Below are 14537 nucleotides of genomic sequence, written 5' to 3' on the forward strand. Positions count from 1 at the left end.
TTAACAGCCACTGTTCCCTTTAGGCTCTGTGTGTGTGTGTGTATCAATATTTCTCCCATTTTAAAGTATTACTCCTCCATAATAGTATTTGTGTTAAATCAAAGTACTTCTACTAAATCTTAGTACTTCTGCTCAATCATAGTATTTCTGCTAAATCATAGTATTTTGGCCAAATCATGGTATTTGTGCCAAAGCATAGTATTTTCACAAAATAACAGTATTTCTGCTATGTTATATTATTACTGCTCATAGTATTTCTGCCAAATCTTGGTATTTGTTCCAAAGCATAGTATTTCTGCCAAATCACAATATAACTGCAAAATAAAGGTTTTTTTTAGACAAATTATAGTGTTTGTGCTAAATCCTAGTAATTCTGCTCAATCATAGAATTTCTGCTATGCTGAAGTGCTTTTTGCTAGATTATAGAATTCCTGCTAAGTCAAAGTATTTCATGTAAATCATAATATTTATACCAAGTCCCAGTGTTTCTGCCAAATCACAAATCATAAATAATGTGGTGTGTTGGGGAACAGCTAGTTCTCTCCATCATTCCTTGGGACATGTGCTGCATTTTAGATGTTCTTGTTTCATTGTTTATGGTTACGTTACTTTTAACTGTTGTCTTGAATGTTGTGTTTATACTACTGTACAAAGTCACTGACAGTTATTGTTTTATAGGAAGAATGCAGTACCATAAGTGAGTTCTGTTATGCTGTTATTGACCCTTGAAGCACATTGTAGCACAAGCAAGTGCAAGCAAGTTCAATAAAAGCTCCCCTACCAGCTTGGGGTGGAAATACAGGCTCAATCTCTCCTGTGAGTTTCTTTGCAAGATTCATCTGCATGCCACAATAATTTTAATAAAGCAAAGTGTCGTCTTCCTGTTGAGCCATAAATTATGTTTGTTTTCAAACTCTGAAAATGAAGCCGTTTCTTCTCTCGTCATATCTCCGCGACGGAGGTACAAAGAGCTATGGAAATCGCAGTCAAAGTTCATGAAATTCTGCTGATTCACCCAGTAAAGGAGTTGTGCTTCTATCCCACCTAGTTTTTGAGTTACACGACGTTTTGTAACTCCAGACGCTTTATGCCTCTCACCACGATCTAATTCTGACTGCTCATCTCCCTGTTTTCCAGGCACCGGCTCTCTATGCCGGTGGCGCATTTGATAATGACACGGGTCTCCAGCCCAAAGGTCGTGGGTTCAATTCCACCTTGGTCCACATGGTTTTTTTTCACTACAAATTTATACACTATCACAGACCTGTAATTTATATTGCTAATTTATTACAATTCTGCAAAGTTTTATGATGTTAGCAGTTTGTCTAATACGGACCTCAGATTCTTGTTAACGCTCCATGGCAGAAATACATACAAGTACACAGCCTGATGAAGCAGACAGAAGCAGTACCTCTGATTGCAGAAAGTATTACTACTCCATAATAGTATTTCTGTTAAATCAAAGTACTTCTACTACATCTTAGTACTTCTGCTCAATCATAGTATTTCTGCTAAATCATAGTATTTTTGCCAAATCATGGTTTTTTGTGCCAAAATATAACATTTCTGTTAAGATATAGTATTACTACTAAGTCGTAGAATTTCTGTTATGTTATAGTATATCTGCTGATTATAGTATATGAGCCAAATCATAGTATTTATAGCAAATCATATTATTTGTGCCCAAACATAGTATTTCTTGCCAAATCGTAGTATTTGTGCAAAACAAACTATGTCTGCTAAATCACAGTATATCTGTTATGTTATAGTATTACTACTAATGCATAGTATTTCTACCAAATCAAAGTATTCCTTCAAAATCATAGTACTACTGCAATTTCATAGTATTTGAGTGAAATCGTAGTATTTGTTCTAAAACATACTATGTCTCCAAAATCACAGTATATCTGTTATGTTATGGTATTACTACTAAGGCATAGTATTTCTACCAGATCATAGTATTCCTTCAAAATCATAGTATTACTGCAATTTCACAGTATTTGAGCGAAATCGTAGTATTTGTGCAAAACATACTATGTCTGCAAAATCACAGTATATCTGTTATGTTATAGTATTACTACTAAGGCATAGTATTTCTACCAAATCATAGTATTCCTTCAAAATCATAGTATTACTGCAATTTCATAGTATTTGAGAGACATCGTAGTATTTGTGCAAAAACATACAATGTCTGCAAAATTACAGTATATCTGTTATGTTATAGTATTACTACTAAGGCATAGTAATTCTACCTATTCATAGTATTTCTTCAAAATCATAGTATTACTGCAATTTCATACTATTTGAGCGAAATCGTAGTATTTATACGAAATCATGGTACTTGTGCCAAATCATAGTATTTGATGCAAATCATAGTATTCGAACCAAAACATAGTATTTGGACGAAGTCATAGTATTTGGACGAAGTCATAGTATTTCTTCTACATCATAGTATTTCAATCAAATCTCAGCAGGTTTGCTAAAACGCAGTATTAATGCCAAATCATGGTATTTGTACTGAAACACAGTATTTCTGCACAATCATAGTATTTCTGCCATATTGTGCTATTTGTGGAAAAAAATAGACTGTCTGCAAAATCATAGTATATCTGTTATGTTATAGTATTATTACTAAGTCGTAGACTTTCTGTTTTGTTTTAGTATATCTGCTGAATGAAGTATATGTGCCAAATCGTAGTATTTATAGCAAATCATAGTATTTGTGCTAAAACATAGTATTTCTGCCACATTATAATATTTGTGTAAAACCAGAATGTCTGCAAAATCATCATATATCTGTTATGTTAAAGTATTACTCCTAAGGCATAGTATTTCTGCAAAATCATAGTACTTTTGGAGAAACATAGTATTTCTGGTAAATCACAGTATTTCTACTAAATAATAGTATTTCTGCCAAATCATAGTATTAGTTTCAAATCATAGCATTCCAACCAAATCATAGTATTTGTGCCAAAACATTGTATTTGCACAAAGTCATAATATTTCTTCTAAATCATAGTATTTCAATCAAATCTCAGTAGTTGTGCTAAACGCAGTATTATTGCCAAATCATACTATTTGTACCCAACCATATCAGTTCAACTTATTTAACTCTTCTCAAGACCCCAACACCTCTTCTTCATCCCGTTTCAGCAGAATTGTGAATTTTTTCATCCCTTTTCAGCACAAATACCAGCTTTTTCGGTTGTTTTTAGCAGAAATCTCTTTTTTAGCGGAAATTCCACTGATTCACCTGTTTTCAGTGCAACGTTCTACAACTTTCCCTCTTTTCAGTAGAAATTCTGCTGATTCACCTATTTTAAGCACAATTTTCAGCCTTTCATCTCTTATCAGTACAAATCTCAGTATCTTCTGCTCATTTCAGAAGAAACTTTTTCACCTCTTCAGTACAAATTTGAACCTTCTTACCCCTTTTAAGCAGAATCTTTGCCTTTTCAACTCTTTTCAGCAAAAGATTCTGCTTCTTCACCTGTTTTCAGCAGAATTTTTCAGTTTCTTTACCGCCATACAATTTTTTGCAGCTTTTCATCTTTTTCAGTCATTTTCAGCAGACAGCTTCAGCGTTATGGCATCCACACAGCATTTTCGCAGGAAATGCAAATTTTTCTAGTTTATTTTTGTTTCTCAAAGGTTATTTTTTTTTTTACCTGGATACAAATGCGGTTCAACCAATGGGATTGTTTGTCCCGCCTTGTGTTTTCATTTTTGGTTGCGCTGCTAAGGCTGCTCAGACCACGCGCCATAGCTGTACCTGTGGGGAAAACGTGGTAGCTGTTGAAAGAGCAAAGCTGTTGTTGTCTGCTTGATTAGCGCCAGATTTGGATAGCCGAAGCTAGTTTTATGAATACGAAGTGCTTTGCACTGGTGAGTAACCGAACTGTTATAGCCGCTGATCAGCATCCTGAAATGTTAACGTTGTTCGCTTCAAAAACAAACGCTAATGGTGACGGTACTATGCAAGTAGCTAGTGGGTACTAGCTAAACTCACACTCCCGTTGTTAAGTGTTAGTTGAGAACTTATTAGTTGTTGTTAGGTTAAGGAAAAAACAGTATGTCTATCTGTTGTATTGAAATGTTTTATTGTTTTACTTATTCATCACTGTTGTTACTTGACAGTGAGCAGAGTATATTGAGTTTGCTGCTTTTAATGAGCAATGTCAGTTGCTTTAATGATTGGTGATGGCTACATTGCCATGTAATGAAAACCCTTTTGAATTTGATTAGTTGTACAACATTAGAAATATGACTTGAATTTGAAACAGATTTTGTTCATGCTTTATACCTTAAACAGAAGTGTTGTTAGTTAAGTGTGAACAATGTTCATCTGAAGTAATTCTGACCTCACTCTTAGGTCAGGTTTTTCAAGGTTCAAGGTTCAAGGTTCTTTATTTGTCACATGCATAGTTATACAAGTATAACACACAGTGAAATGTATCCTGACACGATCCTCGACATGTGCAAAAACATGGGGGGGTGGGTAGAGGATAACATTATAAACATATATATATATAGTATATACATTGGGTGAATGTGCAGTAGAAGCAGCAGCATTTTACAGAATGGACAATATAAACATATTTAAAGTTAAAGGAAGTTAAAGGAATTGAGTGTCTGGAGGAGAGTCTCAGTCAATTATAGATGATGTGAGATGGCGTGTGTGTGTGTGTGTGTGTGTGTGGGGGGTTGGTTTAGGGCCCGGATGGCTTGAGGATAAAAGCTCTTCTTGAGTCTCTCTGTCCTTGCCGGATGATGCGGAACCTTCTACCAGATTGTAGAAGTTGGAACAGTTTGTTGCCAGGATGGGACGGGTCCTTCAGTATCTGCGTTGCTCTAGTCCGGCATCTCCTGGTGTAGGTGTCCTGAAGTGGGGGAGAGCAATCCTGCAGCAGCGTTCTGCTGTACGGATCACTCTCTGGAGAGCTTTTTGGTCCTTCACACAGCTGTTCCCGAACCACGCTGTCATGTTCTGTGTGAGGATACTCTCCACAGCGCCTGTATAGAAGATCCTGAGGATCTTTGGAGAGACCCTGAACTTCCTTAGTTGTCGGAGGTGATACAGGCGCTGCCTAGCCTTCTTGGTCTGGACCTGAATGTGGGCAGCCCATGTCAGGTCTGAGGAGATGTGGACACCAAGATATTTGAAGGACTGCACCCTCTCCACTGGAGCTCCATTGATGAAAATGGGTTTGTAGTCTCTGTGCTGACTCCTTCTGAAGTCCACCACCAGCTCCTTGGTCTTGCTGACGTTCAGCTGGAGGTGGTTGTCCTGGCACCATGATGCCAAATTCTTCACTTCGTCCATGTAGGCTGCCTCATCGCTGTTGGAGATGGCACCCAACACCACTGTGTCGTCAGCAAACTTCACAATGGTGTTGGAGCCGTGGGTGGCCACACAGTCCGAAGTGTAGAGGGAGTAGAGCAGTGGCGAGAGGACACACCCTGTGGTGCTCCTGTGTTGATGGTGATGCTGTCGGAGACACACCCACCCACCCTCACCACCTGAGTTCTGCCGGTGAGGAAGTCCAACACCCATGCACACAGGCGGCTGTTGAGTCCCAGGTCCCTCAGCTTTGTGAACAGTCTGCTGGGCACTATTGTGTTAAACGCTGAACTGTAATCAACAAACAGCAGTCTCACATAGTTACCCTGTTTCTTGTCCACGTGGCTGAGGGTGGTGTGCAGGACATGGGCGATGGCGTCTTCAGTGGGTCTGTTGGGTCGGTAGGCGAACTGGAGCGGATCTGTGGAGTCTGGGATGGAGGAGGAGATGATGTTCTTCAGCAGCCTCTCAAACACCTTCATGACTACCGAGGACAGCGCAACTGGCCGGTAATCGTTCAGGGATGAGGGTTTGCTGTTCTTGGGCACCGGGATGATGGTGGATCTTTTGAAGCATGTGGGGACCACAGACTTCGCCAGGGACTCGTTGAAGATGTAAGTGAACACACCTGCTAGCTGGTCAGCACAGCAGCGCAGCAGACGGCCGGTGATGCCGTCTGGCCCCGCCGCTTTCCTTGTGTTCACTCTCCTCAATGCCGCTCGGACGTCATGCTCCGCGGCTGGTCACCGGTCTCTCGTTGATGACGTCATTGTCCTCGGTAGTCCAGCGGTAGATGGCATTAGCCGCCTGGCTAACCTCGAAACGGGCGTAGAACTGGTTCAGCTCATTGGTGAATGCAGAGTCGGCGTTGATCGGGCGCAGTGTCCCTGGGTTTGTAGTCCGTAATGGTGCGTAGTCCGTGCCACATACTCCGTGTGTCGCCCTGGTGGAAGCGGGACTCACACGCTCCCGGTACCGGCGTTTGGCATCTCTCACCGCGCGCGCGCCGCCGTATGATGCCGCTTTGAAGGCGCTCATATCGCCAGTGGCGAGACCAGCGTTGTAGGTGGCGGTCCTGGCGTTTACTGCAGCGCCGGATCGATCTGTCCATCCACGGTTTCTGGTTAGGGAATGTGGTGACTCTCGCAGTGGGGATAATCTCCTCCGCTAGCATGTTGATGAAGCTTACTGCTACTTCCGTAAACTCGTTGATGTTGACTGCGCATGCTCTGAACATGTCCCAGTCGACGTCATCGAGTGCGTCCTGTAGCGTAGCTTCTGATTGGGCAGACCACCGTTTCACCTCCCTTGTGGTTACTTCTTCCCTCCGTATGTTTTGTTTATACTGGGGGATGAGGAAGATGGCGTTGTGGTCAGACTTCCCAAAAGCCTGGTGTGAGACAGCTTTGTAGCCCTGCTTGTATGGTGTGTAGCAGTGATCCAAAATTCGGTCCCCCCTCGTTGGACACGAGACATGCTGGTAAAAGTTTGGCATGACTTGTCTGAGGTTCGCTTTATTAAAGTCTCCTGCTACAATGAGGGCTGCGCCCGGATCTTTGTTTTGAAGCGAACTCAGCACATCATGTAGTTCGGACAAAGCCATACCTGTGTCCGCTTGGGGTGGGATGTAGACTGCCGTGGCGATGACCGAGTTGAACTCACGGGGCAGATAGAAAGGGCGGCACTTAATGCTCAGGAATTCCAGATGTGGCGAGCAGCTGCTGGAAAGAGTAGAAATGCTCCTGGCATCACACCACTTTCTGTTTACCATGAAGCACACTCCTCCACCTTTTGTTTTGTTCGACTCTGCCGTTCTGTCCGCGCGGAGCACAAAGAATGAATCCGACGGAGTTACGGCCTGGTCCGGCACGGTGGGGGTCAGCCATGTCTCTGTGAAGCACAGAATGTTGCAGTCCCTCATGTCACGTTGGAAGGTGACTCTTGCTCTTAGGTCATCGAGTTTGTTCTCCATGGATTGTACGTTGGCCAGTAGGATACTGAGTTGGAGAAAGGAGCCGAGACTCCCCGGAGAACTTTGGATTACAGACTTTGTGAAAATCCGCAGAAGAGGAATAATTTTCCATTGCAATGGATGGCGAGCCACAGCCCATTTGGAACTGAATCCTGGAGTCTGGTTGCCTGAACTGTGGTAGGACAAGACTGTGCAAACCATACACCGATCGTGGACTGAACTCACACCAATAACTCACCAGATCACCAAACAGGCCTGATCTGGATCCTATTGACACTTTAAAAGACCCGGGTCTAACATTTGTTTCTTTTTTATTTTGAGTATCTGTGCGCGCACACACAATTTCGGGTATTATTGTCAAATGCAATACAGTGCACAAATTTCAAATACAGTTGAACCATTGCTTCATCATTTGCAGTTGTGTTTTCATTGTGGTTACCCATCCTCTAGGCTCCTGTCGTTCCTGAAGTCTTCTGATTTGCCCATTGTTTATATATTTTGTTACATACTGGTTACATAACCATCAAGAAGCTAAACAGAGGAACCTACTCACTATACAATAAACTCAAGACAGACAAAGTGGACTTTAACATACATCCTAATGTAGCTGGGATATAATATACTGAGTGTGAACATTCTCAAAACTGTATTGTATATAGTTTTTTTTATTGTGTAAATTTAATTTTTGTAAAACTAAGGTTCCACATGTCACTGTTGAAGTGGGGCATTGATCAGTGTGACACCACTTGTAAACATGCTGCATGTGTGGGGGTTCCCAGCCAGAGCTGCATGGACTCCACACTGGTGAGGCACACTCTCTGTAGCTCCTCTCCCTGTATTAAATTATACGCTTAAATTTGGTGTATTTTTCTTTAATAAGTATTAGTTCTTTTGGCTTAAAGCTCCCAAAGTGTTTTTGATTACTTTGAACGAGGAAAATAGTAATTGGAACTGGCTTTTATCTGTTACACCATCCGTTTATGTGTTCCTTACTTGTGCTAAACAGGGATGAGCAGAGGCGTGCTGTTGCTGTGTGACACTGATTTTGCTGCTCCACTTTGTGTTTAAGGTATGTGTAAATGTATAGTTTTTGTTTTCTGTGTATAATGAGTTCATGATCTGAGGCTGCACACTGAATAGCATTTTCAGCCATGTTGGTAAAAGTTAAAGTTGTTTGAATATGTATTGTGTATTTGATCCATCTTAGTGGGAATTTGAATATTATAAGTTATTATTAGTGGCTTATTTTTGACTGCACCTTGCTTCATCTTTGTCTCTGTTTTACCCCACTATAACGTTTGATTTAAATGTGGCTGTTGAGAAAAACCACACCGTTGTTTTGATAGATTGTATTTTCTTTTATATATTGTAGCCAGAGCTGCATGGACTCCACACTGGGATGAGCAGAGGCGTGCTGTTGCTGTGTGACACTGATTTTGCTGCTCCACTTTGTGTTTTAGAAATAAATCCAGTTTCCAGCCAGTCTGTGTCTATCGTCACAACGCAGTCAACCGTTCGAAATCTGCTACACTAACACAAAATGATATCAAAATACAAGACGACTCAAGGTGCTGGGTCAAATGATCGTGAGACAAACATATGTTCAGTTCACTGTGTTCACCTGAGGACTCCTTTGTTTATGGCGCACACGTCCAGGTTCCTGTAAGTTGGAATCTCGGCCTGAGATGAAGTCCTCGAGGTTATCAGACTGCAGATTGTGGGTGGAGTCTTAAGAGTTACGAGTTGCTCTACCTCTCAGCTTAAGACCGAAACAGAAAACCTAATGCTATAATGTCATATCTGTTTTCACCAAAGAGAGCGCTCACAGGATTGGTTCAGTTTGCTGGTTAGTGGAATTCATGAAAAGTTTGAATTTTGCAGATTTGCATGTAAATGTAATGACTTTAGTTTGGAAGGTCAGGGTTGGGTTTGTTGTGCATTTTGTTCCATCCTGTGGTTGTTCTAGTGCTTTGTCTCTGATTGTCTTTAGTAGAATTCCTCCTTTTAACATTTATACTCATCATAATAACCTTGAACACTTTGTAGCTGTTCCTGGTCGTTTCTTCCTGTGTTGTCATAACTCAAGTTCATGATCAAACCAAAAGAGTTCAGATGCTGCTCGGATGCCTCAGTCAGCCTAAGACAGGGCTCGTGTTCAGCAGGTCAGCTGATTAAACTCGCTTGGCATCGGCGTCCTACTGCTGCAGGAGGAGGAAACTCGAGTCTTTGAGGAGCAGCTGAGAGAATGAATGAGCAACTCTCCTCCTCCTCCAGCAGCTCCTCTTCAGCTCCTTTGATCAGACGCTCCACTGCCAACAGCTCGAGTGGATCTGCTCCGAGGGCCAAGTGTGTGTGTGTGTGTGTGTGTGTGTGTGTGTGTGTGAGTCTGTGCGTGTGTGTGTGTGTGTGAGACAGTGCAGAGATGTGCTCGGTGGTGCAGGCCTACATCAGGCCTGCACCAATCAGTGTAAGTTCATTTCTTAGCTGTAAGGAGGGAGGAGGTCAGGAGGTCAGGAGGAGGTCCAGCAGTCTGTAGCCATCAGCTTCATATTTGGTGCGAGCAGCTTCATCCTTCAGCTCTCGGTCAGCTCTGTGAGGGTCTTCAGGAACAGTTTTCCAGGCTCCTTGAAGGACATTCAAAGCTCTTCTTTGGATGTTTTGTTCCCTGTCAGGATGATCCCACGCTGCTTCAGTCATGCTGAGGTCCGGCTCTGTTCCCCCGTGCGTTTCATGTTTCAGCATGAAAATGATCCAAACACAGTGCTTTCACTGTGTTTGGATCATTTTGTATAAACGTTATCGACATTTGTGAAGATTCTCACGCTAACAATCAGGAAAGACGACTACAGGCAGTAAACTATTTCACTGGATTTCCTTTGCATTTCACAATAAATGATAAAAACATGGCTTGAGTCAACTACTTACGATAAAGTACCCATCCACCTGTCCATCCATTAGGCTTTCCGTCTGCCTGTCCATCCATCCGTCTGAAGCTGTGTGAGCTCTTGTGAATAAAATATGGGGACAAAGTCACATGATGGTTCTTAAAGGTTAAAGTTCATTCAGAGTTGTCAGATTCATCTTTGAGTGCTCAGGTGTAAAACACAACCCTCATGGCTGGCTCTAAAATTATTCCCAGAAACAAGGTCTGGAGTTTCCGTTAGATCATTAGGGCACTGGGAAAAACGGGCTGGTTTATGGATATCGATACTATCATCCAATCAAAAACCCTTCAGTTTCCAAACAGGTCTGTGCGCAGCTGTCATGGGATCGTTAGTTTGAGATAAAATAGCAGAAGCTCTTATTAATCAAATCTATTCAGTCCAGCTCTGATGGTGCATTCAAGGACTGCCGGGAATCTGAGAGGTGCAGTTGTTTAAGCTGTTGGACTGTTCAAGTGATCAGAAATCAGTTACAGGGATGAAATTCAGGAACTGCAGAGGGTAATGCAATGATATGAATAAAATGAGGACCTTCAGTTTGGGCTGAACTGACATTTAACTTAATTGGGAAATCCAACAGGGAGGAGGAGGTGAAGGCTGCATATTAGATTAATTATATTAAACTTTAACAGCAGAGTAAATGTCAGTGATACCTGCACGTCAGTCTGAGGGTTTGGAGGACAGAGTCTGACTGAAGACTGCAGAGGGTGAGGAGGAGGATATTCAGAGCAGGACAGATATAAGGAGAGAGGAACGTGAGGAGGTGAAAGCGTTAAATGTATTTGATGCTTCAGTGATGCTGTGATTTCACGGATGGATGAAGGGTGGAGAAAAATGAAGAGGATGAGAGGGGAGCTGTTGGAGAAGCCAAAATGTTCCAGGGGCTGATTTATGAAGGCTATCGCTTGAGATTTAACAAAACCAGAATCTCCACTTTTAAACGTGTGAGTGCTCCAATAAAATCCTTCTGAGCAGTGTGATTGGACGGTGTGAGGCTAAAACAAGGATTTGTGACTGTATATCTTTATAACACTGTCAGTCTGGTGGGACCAGCGGTCCTTTAACTCACCCTGGTCTCTGATCCCATGGCTCTTACCCAGCAGGCTGTGCAGAACTTAGAGCCAATGGGTGAGGGATTAGCCCAGTTCTAACTGCCTCGACCTCCCAGTGTCTAACCTGCTTAATCTAAGAAGAAACCAGAAGCCCCGAGATACCGTCAACAGGCCCGGTTCCCATCAGCCACACCTGTTAACGGGATGTTGCTCCCCTCTCGATCGATGCTGAAGGAATATGAATGAGTTTAATGTAGTGGCATTGAACACTAAACCGCAGAGGTCTGTTAGTTAGAGGCTGGTGTAAGCTGTAGAAGCTAGTCATACTAATGTAAGAAATAACAAAAAAACAATAAAAAGAGAGAAAAAATGAGAGAAATCATTAAGTCTGTGCTTGGTAGCCATGCTGCTCCTGGGTGAGTCCAGGGCGGGGTTGGGGTTCTGAGGGTGCTTTGCCTGCAGGCTGGGGTTTTGGCTGGGCAGGGGTCCTGGGTCTGGGGCCGATTGCCCCTCTGAGGTTGCAAACCAGCTCTGAGGAGTGCTTTGTATTTGAATATGTGTGCATGAGGGTGGGACTGTACGTGTGTGTCTTTGTCTACACTACTGGTCACCCCAGTTTTTCCAGTTATTTATTGCAATTCAAGTCGCTCAGGTCCAGTGAACAGCTGAAATGGTACAAAGGTAAGTGGTGAACTGCCAGAGGTTAAAAAAAAAAGGTAAGGTTACGGTACCTGAAAATAACGTACATTTCAGAATTATACACAACATGGGTTAACAATTTAAAGCTGTTCTGCAGCAGTGGAAGGTGCTCAAGCCTTGAGAGGGTGAGAAAAAGGCATTTAACATAGAAGAGAGACAGACCATCATAACACTTATAAATGCCTCAGTTTTTGCGGTCCGCACTGCCACGCCAATACAGCATTTTCTAATGTATCTGCTTTGGAGAGCGTTTTCAAAAAGCTCTGTGTTCCTTGACCAAAACCGTCGTCTCAGTGTGGATGGAAGTCCAAAACAAAGAGAAAAAGATGCGTTTTTAAATGAAAACGTGTTAGTGTGGACATGGACTCAGTTCCAGTCAGGGGTTGTTCTGTGGGTTCAGTAAAAGACGAGCGAGCTGGAGGTTAGAGCCAGACTTCAGGTCTGAGGAGACAGCAGTCCAGGTGAAACGGAAGCATGGATCACCAGGATGAAGAACAGGATCAACAGCAGGAGGATCAGGTCTTCTCAGTGAGATGAATGAATCGTCAGCTGCTGCTACAGGATTCACTGCACGTGAAGGCGAGGCTGCAGATTTCATTACATTAAAAAAGTCACATGCATGAAGTGATGAAGGGAGACTTTCTCTGCACAGGCGCTGCAGAGCACCGCTTACTGAAACGAGCCGGCACAGAGACAGTTTGTTCCCCAGGCTGTCACTCTGATGAACGCCTGCTGTTATATCATGTGTAACACATGCACATGTGCACATGGCATCACTTTTTGTTTTTTGTTTTTTTGTATATACTGCCTATTTATAAAATAAAAGGTTTATTTTTTAAAGTGGAGTCAGAGTGGCTGACTCGGACTCTAAAAGGCTGCCGGGGCTCGTCGCAGAGAAAACAGCAGCTGAGCTCGGTGGGATGTGTGGGTGCCGTCCTGTGGGTTTCAGATATTAAAGCATGTCTGCTTTTATGAAAGCCTTTGATCATCTCTGAGCCGCTCGGTGGGACTGCAGTCTGTCCACTTTGTATCAGGAGGCTCAGGTGGTGCAGCGAGAGAGCCTCCACACTGCCGAGGTTAGCTGCAGGCGAGACTGCACGCCAGCACGCTTCAGGTGTTACCGTGTGATCATGGGGAGGGCGGCTGATGTTTCTACGTCCTCCATCAGTCTATGTAAGTTTATTGTGTAATGTTATTACTCCTATCACTCTTCATCTCATTACATTCCTCTTCATCAGAGCAGTGTCACTGTGATTACATCCTATTCGTCTTTATTGTGAAAAACTAAAGACAAACAGCACATCGATCCCGCTTCAGGTATCGGACCCCGCTCTCCGGTTATTGACTAACTAATAGCATCGATTCTGTGGCTCAGGTCCGTCAGTGTTTGTTGCTCTGCCATTACGGGCCCTGGCTCGCTCTGAAGGTCCATTAAACGTCTCCTTCAGCCCACTCGTCCTCGTCTTTCTCTGAACACGAGGAATTATTTTTAGCACAAAGCAGAAATGTCACATTTGGAGTTCTTATAACAGAGACCGGTGCTTCATCAGCACGAGACCTGCTGCACAGCATTAAATACATCTTTGTAGTCCTTGTTAGCGTGCGTGCATGTTTCTGCAGCCGTAATGAGGACAGATAAACAGTAGACTTGTAGTCAAGTCCGCCTAAACCAAGACCAAGACCACATAAAAATGGTCTCGAGACATCCAACTCTAATAAACAGGTGACTGTGCAGGTGACCGTTTACAGGAATGAGCCCTGCAACAGAGGAAACAGGAAGTAGTTTGAACCAGAACGTTGAAGGGCCGGTCCTGGGTCAGTCGGTGATCTCCACAGATGAGAGCCCGCCGACATCGCTGTGCTGATGTGGACGCTGTATTAATGAACAACACTGCCACCACTCTGGAGTTTATTTCATGCACTGCATAGCACTACTTCTTAATGCGTCTGTGCTTGTGGGTGCATGAGCCGCAAACACAGACACACATTTTTGTGAAGGTGTAGACTCAGACCTGTGGCTGTCCTCCCTCCATGTTGTCAGTGAAAGTCATCATTGGTTCTGTGATTGATTGAAGTGCCTTGAAGTGACTGCTGTTGCCATTTGATACCAATAAATAAAACTAAATGAGCTCAGATGAGAGACGTAGTGACGTAGTGGTATCGCCAGCAGCAGGGTGACAGCAGGGTGACATGGTGGTTGGCACTGTTACAAGAAGGTCCAGGGTTCGACTGAGTGGAGCTGGCATGTTCTCCGTGTGGGCTCTCTCCAGTATCTCTGACTTCCTCCCACAGTCCAAACACATGCAGTTAGTGGGGTTAGGTCAGCTGGTGATTCCAAATGTGAACGTGGATGGTCGTCTGTCTCTCTGTGTTAACCCTGTGACGGGTTGGCCACCTGTCTAGGTGTAGCAGGGATGTGTTCCAGTCCCTCCTCGACCCTGACACAGGATGGATGAAGTGGTCAGTGGTCCCATTCAAAGCTGGTTTGAATGGGAGTAAAAGGAACATGCTCGTCCTGTTTCCCGCTGACA

Source organism: Oreochromis aureus, linkage group 20 (genome assembly GCF_013358895.1).
Source record: "Oreochromis aureus strain Israel breed Guangdong linkage group 20, ZZ_aureus, whole genome shotgun sequence".
NCBI classification, from domain to species: Eukaryota; Metazoa; Chordata; class Actinopteri; order Cichliformes; family Cichlidae; genus Oreochromis; species Oreochromis aureus.